Source organism: Nelumbo lutea, chromosome 2 (genome assembly GCF_056320005.1).
Source record: "Nelumbo lutea isolate HS-2025 chromosome 2, American lotus-T2T, whole genome shotgun sequence".
NCBI classification, from domain to species: Eukaryota; Viridiplantae; Streptophyta; class Magnoliopsida; order Proteales; family Nelumbonaceae; genus Nelumbo; species Nelumbo lutea.
The window spans coordinates 101207510-101231377 of record NC_142685.1 but is presented as its reverse complement, the minus strand read 5'-3'; the positions used below and the strand labels follow the sequence as shown (position 1 = coordinate 101231377).

At 35.1% G+C, this 23868-nt stretch overlaps 1 long non-coding RNA gene and 1 pseudogene across 1 annotated transcript; both read left to right on the top strand.

Annotated features, from left to right (window-relative positions):
- Positions 1-548: 548 nt before the first annotated feature.
- LOC148872348 (cinnamoyl-CoA reductase 1-like) lies at positions 549-19942 on the top strand (annotated as a pseudogene).
- A 574-nt stretch (positions 19943-20516) lies between these two features.
- On the top strand, positions 20517-22272 carry LOC148872347 (uncharacterized). The gene is made up of 3 exons (XR_016106783.1): positions 20517-20715; positions 20835-21162; positions 22098-22272. It is a non-coding gene; the product is annotated as an uncharacterized LOC148872347 (long non-coding RNA).
- Positions 22273-23868: the final 1596 nt, after the last annotated feature.

Sequence of the window (23868 nt, the reverse complement as noted above, 5' to 3'; positions counted from 1 at the left end):
TCTGTTATTCTTATCTCTGTATCATGCTAATCTCTCTGTTGTACTTATTTGTACGTTCACTATATAATTGATCTCATGGGTATCCATTTCTCATTGCATTGGAACCCTTTACCTCATATTCTTTCTTCAGTTCGTTCATTCTCCCATTCTCCTTCCGCTACATCTAAGAGCAATCTTTGAGTTCTAGAGTCACTGCAAACTATGGCTTGAGGTATTTTAAAGCTTTGTTCTTCTTCCTTCGATTTATCTTTATGGCTCTGCTTAGCATGGATTTCAGAATCACCATGAACATTTGAGCTTTGTCTTCTATCTACACTCAGTAGAAATTCCTGTAGGGCCTCTGTAAGCATTCTCCATCCTACTCTCTCTCCATCCTCTGGCACACACACCATGTGTTTTCTATTATCACCACCAACTTCCATAATTGCTACGAACCAACCCTCTGGCACACACACCTTTGTATTGCTACGAACCAACCCTCATATCTACCTTTTTCGGAACAAAAACTTTTGGCTTCAATTTTCACTTCCTTTCTTCAAATCACCATCATGGCGGGTATATATACTTCTAATGTGAAGAATCCTTTCCTCGTACATAGAGTTATGCTTCCAAATCTCCCCCACCCAATGAAGAAGATAACCTTCATACATATCTTGTGCCATCATCTGCTTTTGGGTGCTGTACGCAATCATGTAAGCAAGGCGTTTGGTTGCCTCTATGGGAATAGGACATGAGAAAATTTGGACCTGGCTAGGGAAATCCTTTCACCTGATGTTATAACATTTCTTTTAAAGATACACTTAGAGACCTGTGATATGGGAAACTTGTTTCTCTAGGGAAGTCCAGGCATTTGACTGAAACATAATTTATTTCATTGTATTCTGTTCTTTCTTTAGGGGTTGATTTTTTACGTGGAAGATCATCCAACTAGGATATCCTACATCTCTCATGCAGAATATTGTGTAAAGTGGGTAGCCTAGTGCATGATGCTCCTGCCAATGCAGTTCTAATATCGTGTATTCAACTTATTTTATGCTCGCTGCATCTATTCTCAAGTTACTATCTTTCAGGTGGAACTCATTGAGCCTGCAGCAACCGGTACGCATAATGTACTCAAAGCATGTTCTAAAGAAAAGGTGCATAAAGTTGTTGTTGTGTCATCTATATCTGCTGTCTACAAGAATCCAAATTGGCCAAAGAATCAAGTTATGGACGAAATGTGTTGGTCTGATAAGGAATACTGCAAGGAAATCAAGGTAACTGATCAAAAAAATACCACCAAGTAAGATTATTTTGGTTTTGATTTATTTCTATGATGGATGGTCATTTTTTAAAATGATTGAGAACGAAGTAATAGATTAGATGATAATAAATGCGGAATTCTGGTATGCTTTGATATTTTGTTTGTCCCCATTGAAATAGTAAGAAGGTTTTTATCTAGCTTTCTATCTCCTCTTAAATTATTCAATAGACAGTTATGTAGTTCTTCTATAAATATTTTTGTGTTGAAAGAAATTTCTTGGGGTCATGCTTAGGTATTTCCTAATGGCTTAACAGAGACCTGAGAACTGAAGGAAGTGTTAGGATCCATCATATGGATGGTTAAACCATACTACATTGCTGGGCAAAATATCAAAAAATTTCATAATCCTTTTGGTAATTGAATTCCCTATGTTTCAAAAAATTGCATTTTTCAGAAGCGACCTTGAATTGAACCGAACCAGATTTGAAACCAAACAAAGAGGGAGATGTATACCTGATATGGATGTCACAAACGCAGATCCCAAGGTGAAATTTCATGCCCAGGTCAGTCCTAAAACCAGCTTCCACTAAAGATGGTGCATCATATTCTTGAAGCCAGTTCAGTAATGTAGTTTTCAGTAAAGCTGCAATCCAACTGCTTGGATCGAACTAGGGAGGTGAGCACGAAATTCTTTCGCATTTTTCTTCCAAAAATTAGAAGAACACTGATCTCTATTAGTTCCAATCGAACTAGGGTTTCTTGGGTGACAAAAGAAAAAGAGAGAGCATAATAGAGAGGTGTTATTATCTGGTTCGCCCTCTTCTTCTTTTATCTCTTTATGGAACATTTTTCCTAATCAAATTAAGAGATTATCGAAATCTAATTTGAATTTGGAATCTATTAAAAGATAAGCCTTATTCTCTTAAGATGATGGATGCTCCATACCCATTTCCAAGCCTAGATTCGCCCCATGTCACATGACAACTTAACCTGTCATGTGACAACTTAATTAATCATATTAATTATGGGCTTTAGTCCCAATAGCTATATGGGTAACGATCCAAGAGTGTTGCTTGGCCAATTTAGGTTTGATTTGTATGGTGTGGGACCCCACAATGACCTCACATAAACCCACATGACTTCGGCCCAGCCTCTGTAAAAAGGCCTAATCAAATTCACTACCAAATGCAGCAAACCCCTCGGCACATCACTATGAGCTCAAATGGGTCCAACATTTACAATTAAATGATCATTGAATCCAACAATTCTATAAAGACCCAAGGATAATGGACTTAAGTAAGATAAAGCCCATCATGTAATCAGCCCTGTAATGGTCTCTTAAACTTAACATTTCGGCCTGTAATGATCAAATACTGGCCGATAGGGAAGGGCCTCTCCCTTGACTGTAAGGTGTAGTATCACACTCTCTATCCGGATGGATCCTAGGAATTAAAACATTTTTCCACATATATATATATATATATATATTACAAAACCAAGTCTCAAACATAGTTGAAATCCACTGCTAGCAGTTTAGATTTCCATGAGAGAGAAAGGTTCAAAGTATCGATACAATACAAGTTTCAGCCTATCGTATCGACACTTAGAAATGACTGAAACTTTATTATTTTTTAGTTTTTTTTTCAAATTTTGTTTTTTTGGAAGCTTTTAGCATGCTTTTTATTATTAAAAAAATTGGGGGTCTGAAACACGTAGAAAAAGGTGTTTCAAACCATATCATTTTGAAAAGATACGATACGATGCGCCTGATACGGGGCGTATTGTATCGATACTTTGAACCATGAAAGAGAGTGTAAGCCCTATCATTCACTTTGTCTAACAAATGGGCCAATCCTATCACTATGATCATCTACTTAAGTGAATTCTCAAACTACCCCAGCATACCTAGGTTATGACCCTCAATGGATCTCATTGATTGGCATATCAAAAGGAGCCCAATCTAACACCTAGTGTAGTACCATAATCAAGTCTAGGGGTTATATGTAATTTACCAGTTTTGCCCATCAATCTTCAAGGTCTAGGGCATAATTAAAAAATGGTTCGAGTTCAGTACTTCAAACAAACATACAGTGCATGTGCTTTGCGTCTAACCCTAGCAGTTGAGACAAGCTGCCCCAACTTCTTTGGCAGCACATCAATGTTAGCATTGGCATGATAAACTCCCAAGTCTATCCAATAGGTAAGAACATTCTAAACTAACACAAGTCTCATAAGTGTCCAGTTTAAGGGGTAATTTTATAGAAACATATCAATATCAACATGAAACAATAATGTGATTTTATTCATTTACAATAAATATATATGTACATCAATCTGATTAGAGCTAAGGGCAGACATTGATTTTTTTGACTTTTTTGTTTTTTCTTTGAAATTTTTTATTTCTTTTTTAACTAAAAGTGTAAAACTAAAATATTTAACTTTCTTATGAACTTTGGGAACTATTTGAAAAATTAAGAAATGAGAAATGAGAAATCTAAGTTATCTAATACATAAATTAAAAAAAAAATACTTAACCAAATAAGAATGATGGAATAAATTAATGAAATATGATTGGATCATTGGAAACTTGGATTAATGAAATATGAAAATGAAATAAATTAATAAAATATAAATATTACAATATAGTTACAAATTAAAAATACAAAATTACATTGTTAAAAAAATAGAAAATAAATTAAAAAAATTAGAAAAATTAAAAAAATTACAAAAATTTGAATAAAATAATCTATACAACTAGTCAGCTTCATGAATCATGACTTTCACCATCTGCTTCAGGTGAAATATCCGTTGTAGTATCATGCCCTCCTTTGTCTTATAATTTATCTTCTACATCTAGCCAATCCTTAAAGAAGATGCACATCTGTATACTTTCATTGTTCATGCAACTTTTCTTATCATCCAACACCTTGGTACCTGCACTAAAACAAGACTGCGATGGAACTATAGACAACGGAGGGGTTAGTAGATCACGTGCCATGGCGGCGAGTTTTTTGAATGTTCACTACACCAGGCTAAAATATCAAAATTATTTGTTCCCTCACCTAAAGTACAAAAATTTGCTTATAAATAAAAATTAAGTCAAGTAAATGAACTTGTTGTGGAAGTAGCAGATTTTTGTCTTCTACTTATTAAATAAAAAAGTTTCTCTTCTACTATTTGGATCAAGATTAGAAGTTGAACATGTTGTACAAGTTGTAGGAACATTTCCTAATACTTCAGATTCATATAAATTGTACATTTCAAATAACAAATTATTAATTTCTTCTTTTTTATTTCCAATTTCAATATTCATATTTTCACAATATGTTTCAAGTAAAATATCTAAACCATCTTTTCCTATAATCAAATATTGTAGTTTAACGATAAATGGGAGAAATATTCTCCCAATATTTTTTAAATTTATTTTCCATTATTTCAATAATACAATTAAATTGTGGATGATTTCTGTATTTTGCAAAACAATCGCTAATCACCAGTAATTGATAAGGTAAATTACAACTAGTTGGATAATAAATACTTGATAATTCATTAGTTGCATCATAAAAGTGTTTTAAAAAATATATTATACAAATTGCTATTTCCTAGTCTTCATCAAATATAATATCATTAGACATTTTTTCATTATAAAAATCAGTAAGAATTTGTTTATGAGAAATACAACTTTTTAGCATAGCATAGATAGAATTCCATCTATGTTTTACATCAAATATATAATCTTTATATTTTAAACCATAATTCTGACATAAATATTTAAGTTATTGTTTTTTCCCCTTGATCTTTTAATATATTTAATACAATTTCTAATTTTACAAATATGAGTCGAAATAATATTCAAGGCATCTTGAATACATAAATTTAAGATGTGGCATGCACATTTGATATGAAATAATTTACCATTTAAACTTGGTTTTAATTGAGATTTTAAAATATTTATTGCAGAATCATTATTGCTGGCATTATCAAAATATTTATTTTCTATTCCATAAGCATGTAAAGTACATAAAATTGTTGCAGCAATAGCTAAGCCAATATATGGCCATTCAAGCCTAGTAAAACTTAAAATTCTTTTATTTAAAAGCCAATTTTCATCAATAAAATGGCCAGTAACACAAATATAACTTATGTTAAATTTAGATGTCCAAACATCAGAAGTAATTACAACTTTAGAATTAAAATTTGATAACAAATAAATTAAATTTTGTTTATATGAAAAAAAATTAAAGCATCTTATCTAATAGTATTCCTACAAACTTTTTTATATTGTGGATTTTTCAAAATTATGCAACCATTTTTCAAGCTTAGTATCTTCAACAAATAAAAATGGTTGTTTTGCATGTACAATTTGTTTTGCAAATTCTTGTCTCATATTTTCTTGTGAATATTTAAATGTACAAAAACCCCCTCTCAATTTGTATTTGTGTTGTTTCTTTCCCTTCTTCTTCTTTTTTCTCATGTGTGAGCAAATGTCTGCTCAAATGGCCAGTACGACCTTTGCTACAATAGCTAATGTCTTTTCTACATTTTTGACAAATTGCTCTTTTTCCCTTCCCCTCAATATGCTCTACTTTAAATATTTTTCAAACTGGGCTATTCAACTTAAAGGCCTTCTTTTTTTTTCCCCTGCTCAACTTTTACCAGGGGTAAAGGTTCCACTTCCGTCAATATCAATAGCATCAATTCTAACACTATCATGATGTGATTGAATATCGTCAACAGTGAACATGTTGGGAAATTGGTTTTGGGAAGAGTCGACCATTTTTTTTTAATTCTAAAAGAATAAAAATTAATTTAATTGAACTTACTCGGATTGTTGGTTCAAAATCCCAACTTGATTTCAACGGATAAAGCCTTTCAACGTCCAAGCCTCCCAAATTGCTAACTTGATATACTTGAGCTGGTTAAGACTTGAGAATTGAAGAATAAAAAAATCAGCCAATTAGAGTTTACTCAAATTATAGAGAATGTATGAGATAGAGAGAGAGAGAGAGAGAGAGAGAGAGAGAGAGAGAAGAGAGAGAGAGTGAGAGAGAGAGAAGAGAATAAGACAATTGTTGAATTGGTGTGATGAGAATGGTGGAGGATAAGCCTATTTATAAGAATTGAAAATAACTCAATTACCCAAAATACCCTAAAAATTATTTGCTTTTTAGTTTTTGGGAGGGTATTTTGGTCATTATAAAAGTATTTATTTTAACTAAAACGCTCCCCTAAAAAAGTTGTAATATAGTTGTTGGGGGGGAATTTGTGTTATTTTTTCTCCTCTCTATAAGCAAAATACATAAATACCCCCCCTATATAACTATTTATAGCTATTAGGGGGTATTTATGTAAACCCCCCCCCCAAAAAAAGTTGAAACTAGCCATTGGGGGGCCCAATGGCTAGTTTTCGGATGGGCTAAGCGCAGCCCACTACGGGCCCCCTTCAAGCCGTGTCAACCCGTGGACTATGAACCCTAGCCCAACATGGCAATGACCATTATGTTGGGCCTGACATAGCTCGCAGACTATCATGCCATTCTGGGTTGGGCCAGTCCAAATTTGTGCCGGGCCATGGGCAGAATTGCCCAATTTACACCTTTACATGGAGAATTGTCGTGAAAGTCATACATTCACCGTAGTCAACATTCCTACATCATTCCCAATGAGCAGAATGTCGTTTACATATACAACCATGAATGTAACATTATCTCCCACTATCTTTTTGTAAACACAGGGTTCATCGGATTCTACTAAAAATCAAATTGTTTGAGTGTTCTAACTTCTAGAAGTTTGCTTCACCTAATAAATAGATATGTTCAGTTTACACACCATGTGTTCCTGACCCGTGGAAACAAAGTCTTGCGGCTGCTGCATATAGATATCTTCAGTAAGATCTTCATTCAGGAATGCGGTTTTGACATCCATATGCCATATTTTATAATCATAGAATCCTTATGGATTTGAGCATGACCACTAGTAAAAAGGCCTCCTCATAGTCAATTCCTTCTTTCTAAGTGTACCATTTCTTTACAGGTTGAGTTTTATAGATCTCAACATTTCCATCAGGGCCCTTCTTTATATTGTATATCCATTTGCAATTGATTTCTTTCACTCCGAGGGAGTGAGTCTACGAAACTCCGAATTTCGTTGGTTTTCCTCGAGTCCATCTCGACTTTCATGACATCTACACAATTCAATGAGTCTATGTCCAAAATAGCTTCCGTATAAGTTACGGGATCTTCCTCATTGTTTATTGCTTTCATCAAGTAACTTTCTTGATGATAGTCGTAACGAACTAGAGGTCTAGAAACCTGAGTATATTTTCTAAAATAGGTATTATTATCTGGAATTTGTGGGTCATCTCCTACTACTCCTGAGCTTTCTTTACTAAGAACAATTTCCTGATGATGATTGTTCAAGATGTAGTCCTCCTCTAAAAAGTAAGCATTTCCACTAACAAACAATTTTTGTTCTCGTGAGTCATAGAAAAGATGCCCTACATTGTTTTTTTGGGGTAGCCTACAAATAGGCAACATGTAGTTTTAGATTCTAATTTATCCGCACTTGTCCTTTTGACGTGTGCTGGACAACCCCATATTTTCAAGTGTCTTACACTTGATTTCTTGCTAGTCCATAGCTCATAAGGAGTCTTAGGAACCAAATTGGTTGAAACCTAATTCAACACGTAAATTGCAATCTCTAATGCATGTCCCAAAAAGGATATGGGTAACTCTGAATAGACGAGGAGTGATCGAACCATATCTAATAGAGTCTGATTTTTCTCTCTGACACCGTTTAATTGAGATATAGTAGGAGACAATTGTGATATAATCCCATTGTCCTTTAAATGGTCCATAACTTTGTTGGAGAGATATTCACCTCCTCGATCTATTTGATGGGTTTTGATCTGTCTCTCCAACTTTTTCTCAACTTCTTGTCTAAACTCCTTAAACTTTTCAAAGGATTCAAACTCATGTTTCATTAGGTATACGTAATTATACCAAGAATAAGAATTGGTGAAAGTTATGAAATAACAGTGTTGATTTCATGTCCTAACATTCATGGGACCACATACATTTGTAAGTATAAGATCAAGTGTGCTTGTAGATCTTTCAGGCTTACCAGTAAATGACCTTTATGTCATCTTTCCTTAGAGGCAAGGCTCACAAGTTGGTAAGTCTTCCACGGTGAGAAAATCTAGAAGACCATAGTTCACCAATCTTATAATATATTCTATATTTATATAGCCAAGTTAGTAATGGCACAGACATGTGGGATTAACTGCATCACGTGTTCTTTTCTTGGTGATATGCTCCAACACAGTTTCAGTTATATTTGTTTCTAGAGAATGATGGAGGACATAAAGACCGTTCTCATGTTCTCCATGAGTAAGTAATTTATTATTCAATTTAATTGTAATCTTATTACTAAATAAAATAGAATAACTATCCTTACATAGTTTAGAAACTAAAATCAAATTTTTTTCTAAGTAATGGTACATAAAAACAATCTTTCACTGTAACAACTCTAAAAATCAAATCTACTGTTCCTGTAGCAGTAGTCGCAACAGTTGCAATTGTCCCCAAGTAAAGCACAACCTCATCATCATTTAACATTCTGCTTTCCCTGAACCCCTACAATGTATTACATGCATTAGTAGAAGCCCTAGAGTCAATACACCATAATGTAGAAGTGATCAGTATATTGGTCTCTATGACAAGAGATTTGGAACAACCTCCTTTGTTCTTGTGGGATTTTAGATACTAAGGACAATTCATCTTCTAGTGCCCAGTCTGCTTGTAGAAGTGACATTCATCTGATGACTTGTCTCTCTTCTTCTTCTTCTATTTGCCTCCCTTTTTCTAAGGCCTCTTCTTACCCTTCTTTTTCTTCTTGCTAGATTTGCCACATTCAACAAATATAGCTATTGGATTGTCCTTCTTGATCAGTTTTTTGGCTCTTTGCAGCGTATTGTTGAGTTCCTACAAACTAACTTTTAACTTGTTCGTGTTATATTTCATGACAAATTGATTGAAGGATGATGATAGAGAGTTCAAGACAACATCAGTCTTGGTGTCATCGTCAAGTGGAAAGCCAAGAGCCTCCAACTCATTTATATAACCTATCATCCGCATGACATGGTCATGAACTAATTGGCTTTTACTCAACCTCATGGTCATCAACAGTTTGAGGACCTTTTGTCTTGCAGAACAATTCTGTTCTTCATACATGGTCTTCAAACTATCCAGGATATCTTTGTAGATATCAATTTTGCTAAATTATCTCTACATAGAATTGTCCAAAGAGGCTATGACATAACACTGTGCAATAGAATTTTTCTCTTCTCATTCCTAATATTCCCTCCTTGCTTTAGAAGCTCAGTCACTTGGATGTTCCAATGTTGGGTTTTTGGTAACCTTGTCCAATTTCTCAAATGTGAGCACTAGATTTAGCTTACGATGCCAATCTACGTAGTTGGGTCCTTTCAGTTTGTTGTCGTCTAACAATTTAGTGAATTGTTTGTGTGCCATTTCTGATAAAAGGTATTAATAAGTACTCAATGACCATAATATTATTTTATGTTATCTTTCATAGAATGGACTTTTATCTATGTTCCATCTCTATTTGTTCATCTCTGAGATTTCCCTCCTATCTCAATGACGAGGACACAGTACATGTCCCTAGAAACGTGGAAAATCACATAGGTGCATAGGGTTAACAGTTTTAGGTGCATAACCCCACCACTTTCTGTGAAAGATCACATATCCGCTCATCAAATGAGCTTTCCCTTTAGCCTCCATTAGACAAGGTTCATTACCATTTTAGATTAAATATTTCTGTCTAGTAAGTGCAAACCTGTCATATCATGAGACCCAAGGTACCATGGAAGAGTCTTCCGTTTTAGAATAGACCCATCCCACTAGTCTATGATGCCTCTATCATTTTATGAAGCGATCCCATTGACTGTCTAAGTGAAATGGATAAACCAATTTTATGGTGCATCTCTACCCACCAATTCAACCCATTTTTATGCTAATGATGGAAGGCTTTTAGAGAAATCATCTTATGATATTCCCTATCAAATTGTAATTATATTAATCAGGAGGGAACATGTATATTACTTCGTAGGTCAAATTTATGTAATACCATAGTGGCTTCCACTGACTTTCATGAAGTCAAATTCAAATGTTCCCTTAATGAGATAGGGTTCCCACGAGGTTCCTCTTGGGGAGGAAGCTATTTAGGGGGCCCATTGAAAAAGAAGATCATGTAATATGGGCATTATGGCAATGATGTGCATTCATTCATGATGCTCTAGAGAGTCTTATAAGTCAATACATGGGCCAAGCACTTACGGCTCATGAACGAATCACATCCATTAAACACATCATAAATACAAACACAATTGATCCAAATCAATTTAAAACTTGTAAAATCCATATCCATTTAGATTAACACATGATCAGCCCATTGATGGATCAAATTATCTAATAATTTTATCTTGGAATATGGGCTAAACTGTCAAAAGCAATTCGACCCATATAGAAGTCCATGTTGAAATGGGCTAGTCTTGGTTTAATCTAATGTAAAAGGGTTTTTCAAGTATGGGTCAAACTGGTCCATGCAATGGGCCATCAAACACCTGGCCTAAACCTATTTTGGGTCACTTAAACCGTGACCCAAGTGGCTGTGATCATACCCCAAAGAACCATAGGTTTGGCCCAACAAAATTAGACCAAAACAATGTCAAATCAGCATAAGGTTTGGTGTCCAAAACATGCATCAATTTACATAGGTAATGATATGAAATTCTTAGTTATGATTCACAATCAAAACAACAAAAAAACAACAAACAAATAGAATAAATGGCTAGGGCTAATAGTTTGATGGTTTGAATCCAATATGGACAAAAACTGCATCCCTACGAAACTGCAATCTGTAGATCGACCTCCATCTACAAGCTTTGTCTTCTCTATGCACTCTAGTGATTTCTTCGATCTAAAAAAAAACAGAAAACCCTAATTTCTATTGTTTACAATGAAAAACCTAATACATTCTTTCTAGAAAAGAAAAAAAATTAATTATAGACCACCTAATCGAAATAATGTACACAAAACTTGATGCCAACAAAATTTCGGTCTCCATCACACTTTTATCCCAAGATTTCAAGAATCCATAATAGAACAATTCTATAATACATTAGAATATATTCACCAAAATTTCAAATCATTCACCCATTTTGAGAATTGATTTCTTAGAATTTTCTACTAACTGCTCAAATTGCATTTTTCATGCTAGATGGCTGGGCGAATTTTCAAAGTTTCATAATCCTTCCGGAAATCGAATTCCCTATGTTTCAAAAAATTGCATTTTTCATTATCAATTTTGCACTAAACCGGACTAGATTTGAAACCAAACAAAGAGGGAGATATATACTTCATACAGATGCCACAAACGTAGATCCCAAGATGAAAATTCACACCCAAATTAGTCCTAAAACCAGCCTCCACTAAAGATGGTGCATCGTATTCTAAAGCTGGTCCAACAACGCAATTTTCAGCAAAACTGCAACCCAACTACTTGGGTCGAATTAGAGAGGTAAGCATGAAATTCCTTTTCATTTTTCTTGTAAAAATCAGAAGAACATTGATATCTATCAGTCCCAAAATAGTTGTGGTCGATCTAAGGTTTCTTGTGAGACAAAAGAAGAACAGAGAGAAGAATAGAGAGGTGTTCTTGTCTAGTTCACCCTCTTCTTCTTTTATCTCTTTATGGAGCATTTCTCCTAATCAAATTAGGAGATTATCCAAATCTGACTTGGATCTAGACTCTCTTCTCGAATGGATCCCGAGAATTAAAACCTTTTGAAAAAATTTTTCCATAAAACATATATATATATTGCAAAATCAAATCTCAAATACAGTTTAAATCCACTACTGCCAGTTTAGGTTTCTATCAGAGAGAGTGGAAGTCCTATCATTCACTTTGTCCATCAAAGGGGTCGATCCAATCACTATGATCACCCACTTAAATGAATTCTCATATTGCCCCAACATACCAAGGTTATGATCCTCAATGGATCATTGATTGGCATATCAAAGACAACCCAGTCCAATACCTAGTACAGTACCATAATCAAGCCTAGGGGTTATATGTGACTTACTAGTTTTGCCCATCAATCTCCAAGGTCTAGGGCATAAAGGGAAAATGGTCTGAGTTCAGTGCTTCAACCAAACACATACTGCATGTGCTATGGGTTTAACCCTAACAGTTGAGACAAGATGCCCCAACTTCTTTTGGCAGCACATCAATGTCAGCCTTAACAGGATAAACTCCTCAAGTCTATCTAACAGCTGAGAATATTTTAAAATAACACAAGCCTCATAAGTGTCTAGTTTAAGGCGTAATTTCACAGAAACATACCAATATCAACATAAATAGTAATGTGCCTTTATTTATTTACAATAAATGTATTTTTACATCAATTTGATTGAAGCTAAGGGAATACACTTTCTAACAAGAACAACGTGAGGCATATAAAAATTATTACCATTCTGCCATGTGCTAACCTTATTGTGATAGACAAATTGTACTCAAGCCATCTAGCAGTTGATCCCTAGGCCTAAGTACTGAATAGGGGAGGCTCAAATCTGCATCTATACCGCATATTCTTAACATGAATAAAATATGCTATAATTGAATGAGAGAAACAAAATTAGTCATCCTTTCTCTTTTGCCTAGAATGTATTACCCAAAGCATGTTTGATGGTTTCTCTTGTGGCAAAATCAAGTTTACATTTGTTGATTTTTCATTTAATTATTTCATGCTTAAAATCTTAAGAGGTGATAGTGTGACACTAATAATGTTTCGAAATCACTTGCACATGTTTAATTAGTCCATCTTCATTAACACATCTGAGCAAGGAATGGATGGATAAAAAGATGTGTGTTGTGATGCACACTTTACTTTTCCCATTTGATGCAATGGTTTGATCTTATCAACTTTCATATAGTTGTTTGTTGCTCAGATCAGAAGCCTAGGCTAGAATTCTCCATGTTTCAGGGCCTCCATGTGATTTCATGATAGCACAATAATAGTTTTGTATCATCCATGGATGTGCTAGCACACACAATAGCTTGATAGCAGGAGCTTGCTTGCAACACCCCCAACTTTCTGCATCCATTTCCTCATCCATGTTTTCGCATAATTTAAATAATAGGGACAAGAAATGGCTTGAGGGTTTTGGTATGTTAAACCCAATTAAGTCTCAATCCAACCATACTGATTAGTTGATTAAGCCATTAAGGTGGCTGAGTATATAGAATTTGAATAGTCTTGTCTTTCTCTTGGGCTTTTCATGTTCTCGGTTGAGTTGTGATTGGGACCAAGTTTTTTAAGTTGACATGTAATGCGGATGGGACCATTTTTATGTATGACATCATTTGACGACATTCTCATGATCATGGTTTTATCTTTAGATTTTCCTTTTTACATTTAATGGTAGCACTAAAGGCTCACTGAGTATTTATTCTGCTTCATTAATACTAGAGTAGAAATGCAGACTGTATGTTTGTTCTTTCAGTAATATAATTTGAGTGTAGACCATTTGGAAGGTTTTTATGAAATCTAAGCTTGCATTGTTTCATGTTCATGCCAGAACTTTTATTGCCTTTCCAAAACTTTAGCAGAAAGTCAGGCTTTATAGTATGCAAAACAGAATGGTCTCAACATTGTGACAGTCTGTCCAGGTCTTGTTCTTGGACCAATATTGCAGCCAACAATTAATTTCAGCAGCTTGGTTCTCATCAATCTTTTGAAAGGTCTCTTCTTGTACTTTCACTATCTTTCTTTTCATTTGTTTTATGCATATATCCATGTAGTTTGTCTTTGTGGAGGCATATATGTTTACATGACTTACAACGTTTCACTCTAGGGAGTTGAGCTTAAAAGAAATGTGAGCATAAATTTTCTATACAAGGAATGCATACACTAATGTTGTCCTAACATCATGGAATCATACAAAGAAATGTGTTTAAGAACGGCAAAGATGATGATTCTCAATGACTCCAAATTGGTTGATGAACATACATTCAATAATTTTTAGTACAACCGGTGTAGCAAGTTGTGAACATGTTTCTTTGTGATTTTAATTTGTCTTTGTAATCTGAGGGGAGAAGAAGAGAAGGAGAGAGACTATGCACTGCCAAAGTTTACCATTAATGCTAAGAACAATAAATATAATTTTATTGAAATAGTAAACCTATTTAGGAGTACTTAGAATAATTGCAAATCGGAAATAAAACAAAATTGCATATAAAACCGACTCTGCCAAAGAAGAAAATGTGGGAATTAAAAAATTATTTCTCAGAATGAGAAAGATTTGGAAAATGTGATAAATAAAGGTGGTAATAAAGTGATGGTGAGGTGGTTGAAGGAATTGGAGTTTGTAAGTTAGGGCTACTGAAATGAGATGAAACTTAAATGGTCGACAATAAACATGAATTGAGAATACAAGAGGTGATCGAGGACTGCCAATGCCTTTGTTGATACCCTTTCTAAGCAAGGGATGAATAGGGACCATTTGTTTGAGACCTAATTTAGGTTGTAAACGTGTTGATTATGTTGGAGAGGTTACACCTAGTGCCTCTCTAAGGGATGCTTGTATTGATAATATACATACTGTTGTCGATAGTTAATTAGATTTTAATTGCAAATGAGTATGTGGAGGCTCAAAAAAGGTTGAAGAAGGAAATAACAATAAAGTTGGATTTGGAGGAAGCTTACGATTTAGTGGATTGGGCTTTTTTTATCAATATTATGAGGAGGTGTGGCTTTGGGGTTCTATGGTGTAAATGGATCAAAGGTTGTTGTTAGACAATTATGCCCTTAACTCCAATCAGATTGATGTATCTTTTGGCATTTATTGTAAATGAATAAAGTACATAATTGATTCATGTCATTGTGGTGTGTTTCTATGTAATATTCTTAAACTGGACACTTATGAGACTCGTGTTAGTTTATAATCTTCACAACCGTTGGATGGATCTAGGGAGATTAATCCTGCCAAGGCTAACACTAATGTACCACCAAGTTGGTTGTGGTGGCTTATTTCAGTTGCTAGGGTGAGACCTGAGTGTAGTGTGGGTTTTCTTGAAGCCCTGAACCGGATCAAAATTCTAGTATTGCCCTAGACCTTGGAGATAGATGGGTAAAACTGAAATGTTACACTTGACCCCTAGACCCAATTATGGTACTGCACCAGGTGTCAGATTGGTATTTGATATGTCAATCAGTGAGATCCTTAAAGGGAGGTCAAAACCTGGGTATGTTGTGACAGTTCGATAATTCATTTGAGTGGGTGATAATAGTGACATGATCAACCCCTTTGTTGGATAAAGTGAATGATCGGGGGTGCACTCTCTTTGATGGAAACCTAAAACTGTCGGTAGTTGATTTCAACAGTTGAAATTTATTTTTGCAAAATATATTTATATAAAGATACACACACACACACACACACACACACACACACACACATATATATATATATATATATATATATATTATATTATGGTTTCAAAATGTTTGCAAAATGTTTTAATTCCCGAGATCCATGTGATTAGAGAGTGCAGTACTGTTCCTTACAGTCAAGGGAGAGGTTCTCTCTTGTCGGGCAGTGTTTGATCATTATTGGTTGAGAGGTTAAGTGTAAGACCATTGAGGGTAATACCTGATAGGCTAATCTTGCATCTGCCCACAGTCCTTGGGTTTTCATAAGGTGGTTGGACCCAATGACCATTTAGTGTAAATGTTGAGCCCATTAAGAGCCCATGGTGATGGACTCAGGGGTTCATTGTCTCCTACAGTGAATTTGGTCAGGCCTTGTAACAAAGGTTGGGCTGAACCTATGTGGCTGATGTGTAGATCAATGTTTGAGTCCCATGCCTTGCAAAGAGAGCCAACTGGGTAATAGGTTAGGAGGTTAAGTGAGCACATAAATTTAATGGGCCTAAAGCCCAATTCGAACTGAGTTAATTAGATTAATTAAAAATGGGCAAATCTGGGTTTGGATCAACAGATAAGGATAAGAGGATAAGTCTTATCTACTTAAAGAGTCTAGATCCAAATAAAGATTTGAATCAGGAATTTCCTAATTGATTAGGATTAAGCTGATCTTAAACTATAGATAAGATAAGGAATTATCCTTATCACTTAAAGAGTCCAGATCCAAATAAAGATTTGGATCAGAAAACTCCTAATTAGATTAGGAGGTTGTCTCTTTAAGGCTGTAAATAAGAGAGCAGGGTGAACATGCAAAAGATACCATACAAGACACAGCAAACTGCAGAGTGCTTCCCTGTTCTTGCCGCCCCTACCCAGTTCGATCTCCACTTATGGGAGTGATCAAGAATTGTTCTTGATATTGCTTCTTGGTATAAGCAATCTGAAGTTGTGCTCACCAGCCCTCTACTCCATTCTTGCTAAAGAATTCTGTTCTTGTTGAAGAGCTATCTTGCTAATCCTGCTTCACCACACACTGTCATCTTCAAGGGAAGCGGGTTTTGGTTTTCTCCTTGGGCGTGAACACTTTCATGGGAGTTACTGCTACTCCGTATCAAGTATATCCCTTTCCTCCCTTTTGGTTTCAGATCTGGTCCGATTTGGTTTAAGATTGATCATTGAAAATGTGTTTTTCTAAAATAGGGAATGTGATTCCCAAATGGGAGAAATTTTTGAAATTTCGCCCAATCTTCCTGCAGGGTTCGGCCATCCATATGATGGATTTCCCATCCATTTAATTGCTTGCAAGCAAGCCACTTCTCTATTATAGTTAACGGATTGGCAGTTGATTTCATTGAGGGCCTCCGAGGTTATAAACAAGGTGATCCACTCTCTCCCTTTCTATTCACTTTGATAGATAAGGTCTTATGTAAGGTAATCTCTAAGGCTGACTCTATGTATTTAATTCCACATATTGTAGTTAGTTCTATCAAATTTTATAGGGAGAAAGTCAATCTTTTCAGCCATCATAAGCAAAATCAAATAAGGGGAAATGATAGCAAAACTGATGTGTGCAATGTTAATCGGTGCACTTAAATCAGCAATGAACTAGGCAGTGAATTACTTCAGCCAACCCTGAGAAACTTCAGCAATAAAACTTTACAGAAGAATCAAAATCCTCTAATAAACGGCTCAGAACAACACAAAACTAGGGCAGCACGAACTAGGGTTCCAAGGACTGATAACCGAGAGAAGAAAATACCCTAGGATAATAGTCGATTAAGAAAATAGTGAGATACAACAACCTGAAATGAGAAGTTTTCCAAAGTAGCTTTAAGAGGAGACCTTATGTCTATTGAAGTTCCTCAGTCTGAAGCATAAGAAACAAAAAAAGGTTCAAGAACAGCTGCTGTTGAAGAAGAAAGAAGCCAAACTGTTGAGATTTCTTAGTCTACTACTGTTCAAAACTGAACCTTAAGAGGCCAAGTTGCTGCCACGCTGGAGGAACCAGTTCACAGTGGGAGAAAGAAAGGCTGCTGCCACCCAGGAGAGGTGGTCAGAACTCCCTCAAGACTTTTCAGATCCTATGGATTTTCTGAGTAAGAGAAAACAGATACGAGGACAGCCCCAACACCAGACCGAAACCTCCACAGAGAACTAGGATTAGGGTTGAAGAGCACAGCCCTAACACCAGTCGAAACATCCAGAAGACAATACCCTCTATATGGCCAAAGAGAAAGAAAAGAAAAGAAAGAACTGAAATTACAGAGCAGCTTGCTTTGATACCATGCCAACGAACCCAGAGAAGAAAACAAAATTCTGGGGTGAAGAAAATGGACTTCAACCCTATCCCAAGGGTCCTTTATATAGAAAATGAAATTAGAGAATTTACAGAGAGGCCAGAGCTAAAGAACAAATAATAAAATAAGAGATAAAATACAATAGAAACTACAGCAATATGGTACATCAGCTAGTTTCTTCACAAAAAGCAAGTTGAACAATTTGTTGTAGCATAAGAAAAGCAAGTGTGCAGTCTGATGTAACAATCAATATGTAAACAGAATAAATACAATCAAGAAGGGAGGAGGCATCAATGGAATTTTTTAGAACAAACCTCTCTCTCTCTCTCTTACCGGCAGGCTCCTGACACCTGAACTACTCATTCAGGTGGATTCCTAGGTTTGCGAATGTGGTGGCTGATAATCTAGCAAAAGCTAGGGCGATGAGGCAAGACTGTTTATGGGAAATGCTGGGACCTGGGAATAAATTGTAACCTGTGTCGTCATCATCATCCTAACCTTACCACAACTATATTGTTTGAAAGCTGGGTTTGTATTGTCTGTGCTGTCCATCCTTGGATGGTATGGTTTCTGAATTTTTGTTGAATGATATACATTATTGTTGACCATCAGAAAAAAAGAAAAAAATGATGATTATCTTTCAAACGCTTTTTTTCTTTCCAAGTACAACTGAAACTTTTTAGTATCTTGTAATTATTTGAAATAAAAAGAACGGGAAAATGAACTTCCATAGAATTTATGGACTTCAATTTTTCTTTTCTTTTTTTCCATTTCTAAGTACAATTTCTTCTATTGCGACCAAAACCAAACAGAGGGATTTGAATCATTGGAGAACAAAATCCTTATAATCGTAGATGTCCGTGATGTAGCTGAAGCACTTCTACTGGCATATGAAAAGCCTGAAGCAGAAGGAAGATACATATGTCTAGCATATACGATCAGAGCAAAGGACCTGATCGAGAAGTTAAGGATCATGTATCCCAACTACAACTATCCAAACAAGTAAGTATTTCAATCTAGATAGTGTTTGGAAGCGCGGGTGTTTTTTGGGATCAATTTTCAAGAAAAAACGTCCATGCTTTCAAGACCTATTTTTCATAAAAAAATATTTTGATTTTGTTTGAGAGCGTTTCTGTCACGTTTTGATTTGGTAAGGTGATTTTCATCACCGTTTTTCATGTATGTGCTGACAGGTAAGCACGACATAGGATACATGTAATCACCAATCAGTGAACCGTTGGGGACAATGGTTCACCGGTGCATGAAATGTCAAATTTAATGTTTCATACATCGGTGGGTCCTAATTTACGAGGCATGCCCATGGTTCAACCATTTTTCCAATCATGTATATGGGTGTTTGTTGAAACGCCTGGCGTGACACCATTTTTCAGAAAAACGGCCACGGTTCCAAACATCCCCTAATCAGCAGTGTCTGCCACTTTTGTTATTAGAATATGGCAGATTGTCAGCTGATTGGTATTTTACTCTACTAGATTTTTCTTTTGTTCCACTTAAGATCTTCATGCTGTTGGTTTGAAAACTGAACCAGCATCCTTAGCAAATATGTATGATTTTGTTTTTCAAAACAAAAATTTTCACATCAGCAAAATCTTCTTAGTTTTGTTCGTGTTGCAGTTATTTTTTGTTTTGAAAAACAAAATCAGACATTCAACAAAACCCTCTTTTGTTTACATGATTGGCCTCTCAAATTTCAGAAATCTCTTCTTCTTCTTCTAATCGTATTGTTCATTTTGCAGTTTTGAGGAGATCATGGCAGAAGAAACCTATAGTTCTGAGAAATTACAGAAATTGGGGTGGAAATACAGACCACTGGAGGAGACCCTTTCTGATTCTGTTAGAAGCTACCAAGAGGCTGGGATACTGGATAAGCACTAAATGACTTGTGTCGTTTCTAGTTTTGTATTCCTTTCTAGGAAAACATTGTTTATTGGAAGAAATAAATAATTGGATGATTGGGGACATGTTTTTTATTGACTTTTTAATTCATACTGAAACTCTGTCGATAATCAAACTTACCTTCATCCCATTTACATAAGCATTTAAAAATCCTCATGAATTTGAATCACTAAAAGAAATAAGATTAAGGTATCAAATGTCCTAGCACAGTTACCCAAACTTCCGAAGTTTGAAGTGGACTGACTTAATAAAACTGTTTCGCTAATTTGAGCGAAATGTATATATATATATATATTAATACGATTGGGTGATTCGTGGCACCCTTTCATTTAAGAAAACGGAATCTTACTGTAGATTCCCACGTACTCGCACTCGAATGTGTGATGTTGAATTATCAGGTGAACTCGGATATGAATGAGGGAAATTGGATATTTGATCGCATGTGCAATACGTGCCTGTGCTTCATACATATTTTATTGCATGATACGGTACGTGTCTATCCTTCTCTGTGCTAAACTGTCTAGAAAATTCTATCCCCTCCCTATCTCACTCTATTGTCCTCCTGAATCAAATGTCTACTCAGCTCTTCCGTTTCTCGCTTTTCTGACCCATGTCATCGTTTTCTTCTCAATCTATCATAATCTTTCTCTTACTTTTAGAAAACTTTCTTATCTATTTTCCCACCTCTGTTTTTGTCGGCCTTCTCATGGTCTCTCTTTGCCTTATCTTCCTCAATTTATTAGTCATGATATGTAGGTTTTCAAGATGATTGCGACCCATGTTTCAACTGAAGCACTATTTTGTTTTAGTTTTTTTTTTTTTTAATTTTTTCATATTTGCTTTCTCATTCCTTTTTGGTTTGTTGCTGTAGGTTTAGTGGTGTTTGGGTTTGGTGGCGGAGATGTTCCAGTTTGCTTTTCTGAATTTTATTCTAGAAACAAAGAAGCTCTGACATCCCACTTTGATGTTTCATCTGGTTTTTCAGAAATGAAGTTCTATCCAGCATGCAGCATTAGCTGGATGACCTTTGTGAGCAGCTTAATGACATGAAAGAGAGAACATGCTGAAATTGGGTCTGACATGTTATTCACAAACAACAAGGATTTCCTATTTAGTGAAGATATCAAACTTGGTTAGACTGGGTGTTCTGTAGTTGTCTGATTTGCAATAGGCATCATATTTCAGAAAATGGTTCAATGGTAATCATCTAACTAATTGAGTGAAATTTATCCAATTAAAAGGTTAGGTTATTTATTTCATTCTCTCTCTCTCTCTCTATCTCTATGAATCAACGAAGCTCTATTGGGAATGCATGTAGTGGAGATGAAAAATTCAAATTGGTTTCTCCGAACCCCTGTTCTAAATTGTTTTTGTTTCATAGCTTCATCTGGGTTCTTCTTCAAAAGTCTTTCTGTATCAGTGAATACAAAGTCTTGATTCTACCTTGAGGTTTTGGATTTTCAATTCTATGTGAGGATTACAATTTAGGCCCGTCAAAAATTCTAAATTGTTTTTTCTTTATTTCCTTCTCTTTTTGCTTCTTGCTTGTGGCTGAAACAAGGGGCTTTGCCTTATCTTCTTCTTCTTTGTGATGGTGGCTAGCTTTTCCACCATTTAAAGAAACACGGGAGGTTCTCTGAGTCGAAAACCCTGGTGCTTTTCAGTCATCTGATGCAAGTTGTGATACTGTGATGTATTGTCATGACAAAAGCATTTGTATGTCCACAACTTCTTATTGGACTAGCAAGTTTAGGCAATTGTATTATGGATTTGTCATTTTGGTATGTTGGGTTTTAGATTCATAGGAGGGAAGAGGGAGAGCAAATGCAAGTTATATAAGGAAGATGTTTTAACTGTAGATTAATTGAGTTGCAAGTAGAATGTTTTGGTTGGTTGTTTTGGTCTTTTAGTACTAGATTTTGATCTGTTTCCTCTTCATAATCACATCATGTTTTTAAATTTTTCATTTTGTTATTTTTTGTTTTAGATAATCTATTCTTAAAGTAAGATCTATCATTTTCTTTGTAGGTTTTGTTTATATGTATAGAGCATATAGAGATTTTGTTTACATTATATTTAAGAATTTTATTTCATATTTGTGGCATTTACAATATCCAATTGTTACTTCATGAAGAGTTGTAGTTCTTCTAATTCAAAGGATGGGACCTGACATTGAACGAAGGCACCACCTAATCAACTGAGAAGGCTTCTTTCTCCTTTCCGTCTCTGTATTTTATTTGTTACTCCCTATAATTTGTATACCTCTCTTTAGTTTACAAGAATGATGATGAACATGTCTTTAGAACTTTCTTTTAACTGTCTTACTCTCTCACTCATTATCAGCGGTTAAAATGGTGACTCATTATATATCCTCTTCATTATCTTTCCAAACAAAGATATACATCAAAGGGGAACATATTATGTTCTTATACGCGTAATAAAAGTATAAGTCACACCATTGATTATTATATTTTGGTAAGTCCATCTCTATACAAATTGTGTGAACCTATAGAGTTGGGTTATGTATGCTCTGGTGTAACATATGGATAGATTAGGGTGTGTAGTAGATTTTTTTAGCTATAGATTGATTAAGCTTTTGATTTGGAATGGAGATTTAAGATTATTTTTGGATTTTGCACAAGTAACTTAGTGGTGTCTAATAATAATCTAATATCTAATGTTCTGTTAAAACACATGTCATGTTTCTAAAGTTTGATACTTTGATCATGATCACGGTAGATGGTATGTTTTAGTATATGGATCCACTTTTGGGTCATTCAAAATCCTTGTGATTTCCATTTTGAGTTCGTGGTTTGGGTTTGTGGGTTTGTCTTGAGCCAATAAAATACAATTTTGTATGTTTTAAATTCATAATTCAGTTAATCGCGACCCAGGTTTTAGGTTTAGGCTGAACAATTTTAGTTCATGACATGAGTTTCATGTGCTACAAGTATGTTTTTGTGGGCAATGTGAATTATACATTTCAGACCAATGTTTAGTAGCCAAATTTTAGCTTTAGGCAGGATGCTGCTGCTACATTAGCATGTAAGCTATTGGTTTTGTTATTTATGATTTTAGATGACCAAGCTACTTGTCCAGACAAAAGGAGCAAATTCAAAATTATTGGATAATGGTGCATTGATATAAATATTTTTTTATATAAGAGTGAGAATCTGTAGTGACAGGATAAAAAGATATAACATCTTCCATATAATTTTCCCAGACCGGGATTTTGATCCTACTACCACAAGAAGAGATTGTGTAATATGAGGGAAAGCAGTTGTTGAACCAAGATTCATGAGGGATTTCGGATATTAAAAGGGGTTTGGGTCCTTTGCGTTCTCCATTAGCGCTAAACCGATCATTTCGAAAAATACTCTTATGTGACTGCTATGTGCATGTTCAACATCTCTAAATACCCAAATTATTTTTTCCTTATTCTGGGACTATTTTACCCTTTCCCTTGTGTATTCGTATAAATCTTTTGCTTTTCTTTGGCGAGGGTTTTGTTTCGCTTTGCCCTACCTATTATTGTCATTTTGAAATACATCCTTTGTTCATATAAATCTGGAAAACCCTCCGGTTAACAGTGGGGGTAAGGTGTTAGAATCTAAATGCTTATGGAGTTTTATCGTAAATGAAATTTCAGGGGTTAAGTGTCACTACTTCCCAAATACAGGATGGTAAATGACATCCATTTGTTCGCTATGAATTCGAATTTGAATTTGTCGAAGGTGATTAATCAATCTATTTACAAGGATAATATATGATTTCAATCCAAATATTAACTCATTAAATCTGGATTACAGATATCCCACCCGATTTGATCCAATTGGATATCTAACTTAAAAATTAAAAGTCATCGCCTTAAATACCCATCTAGTTATTTTCACCAAAATGTTTGT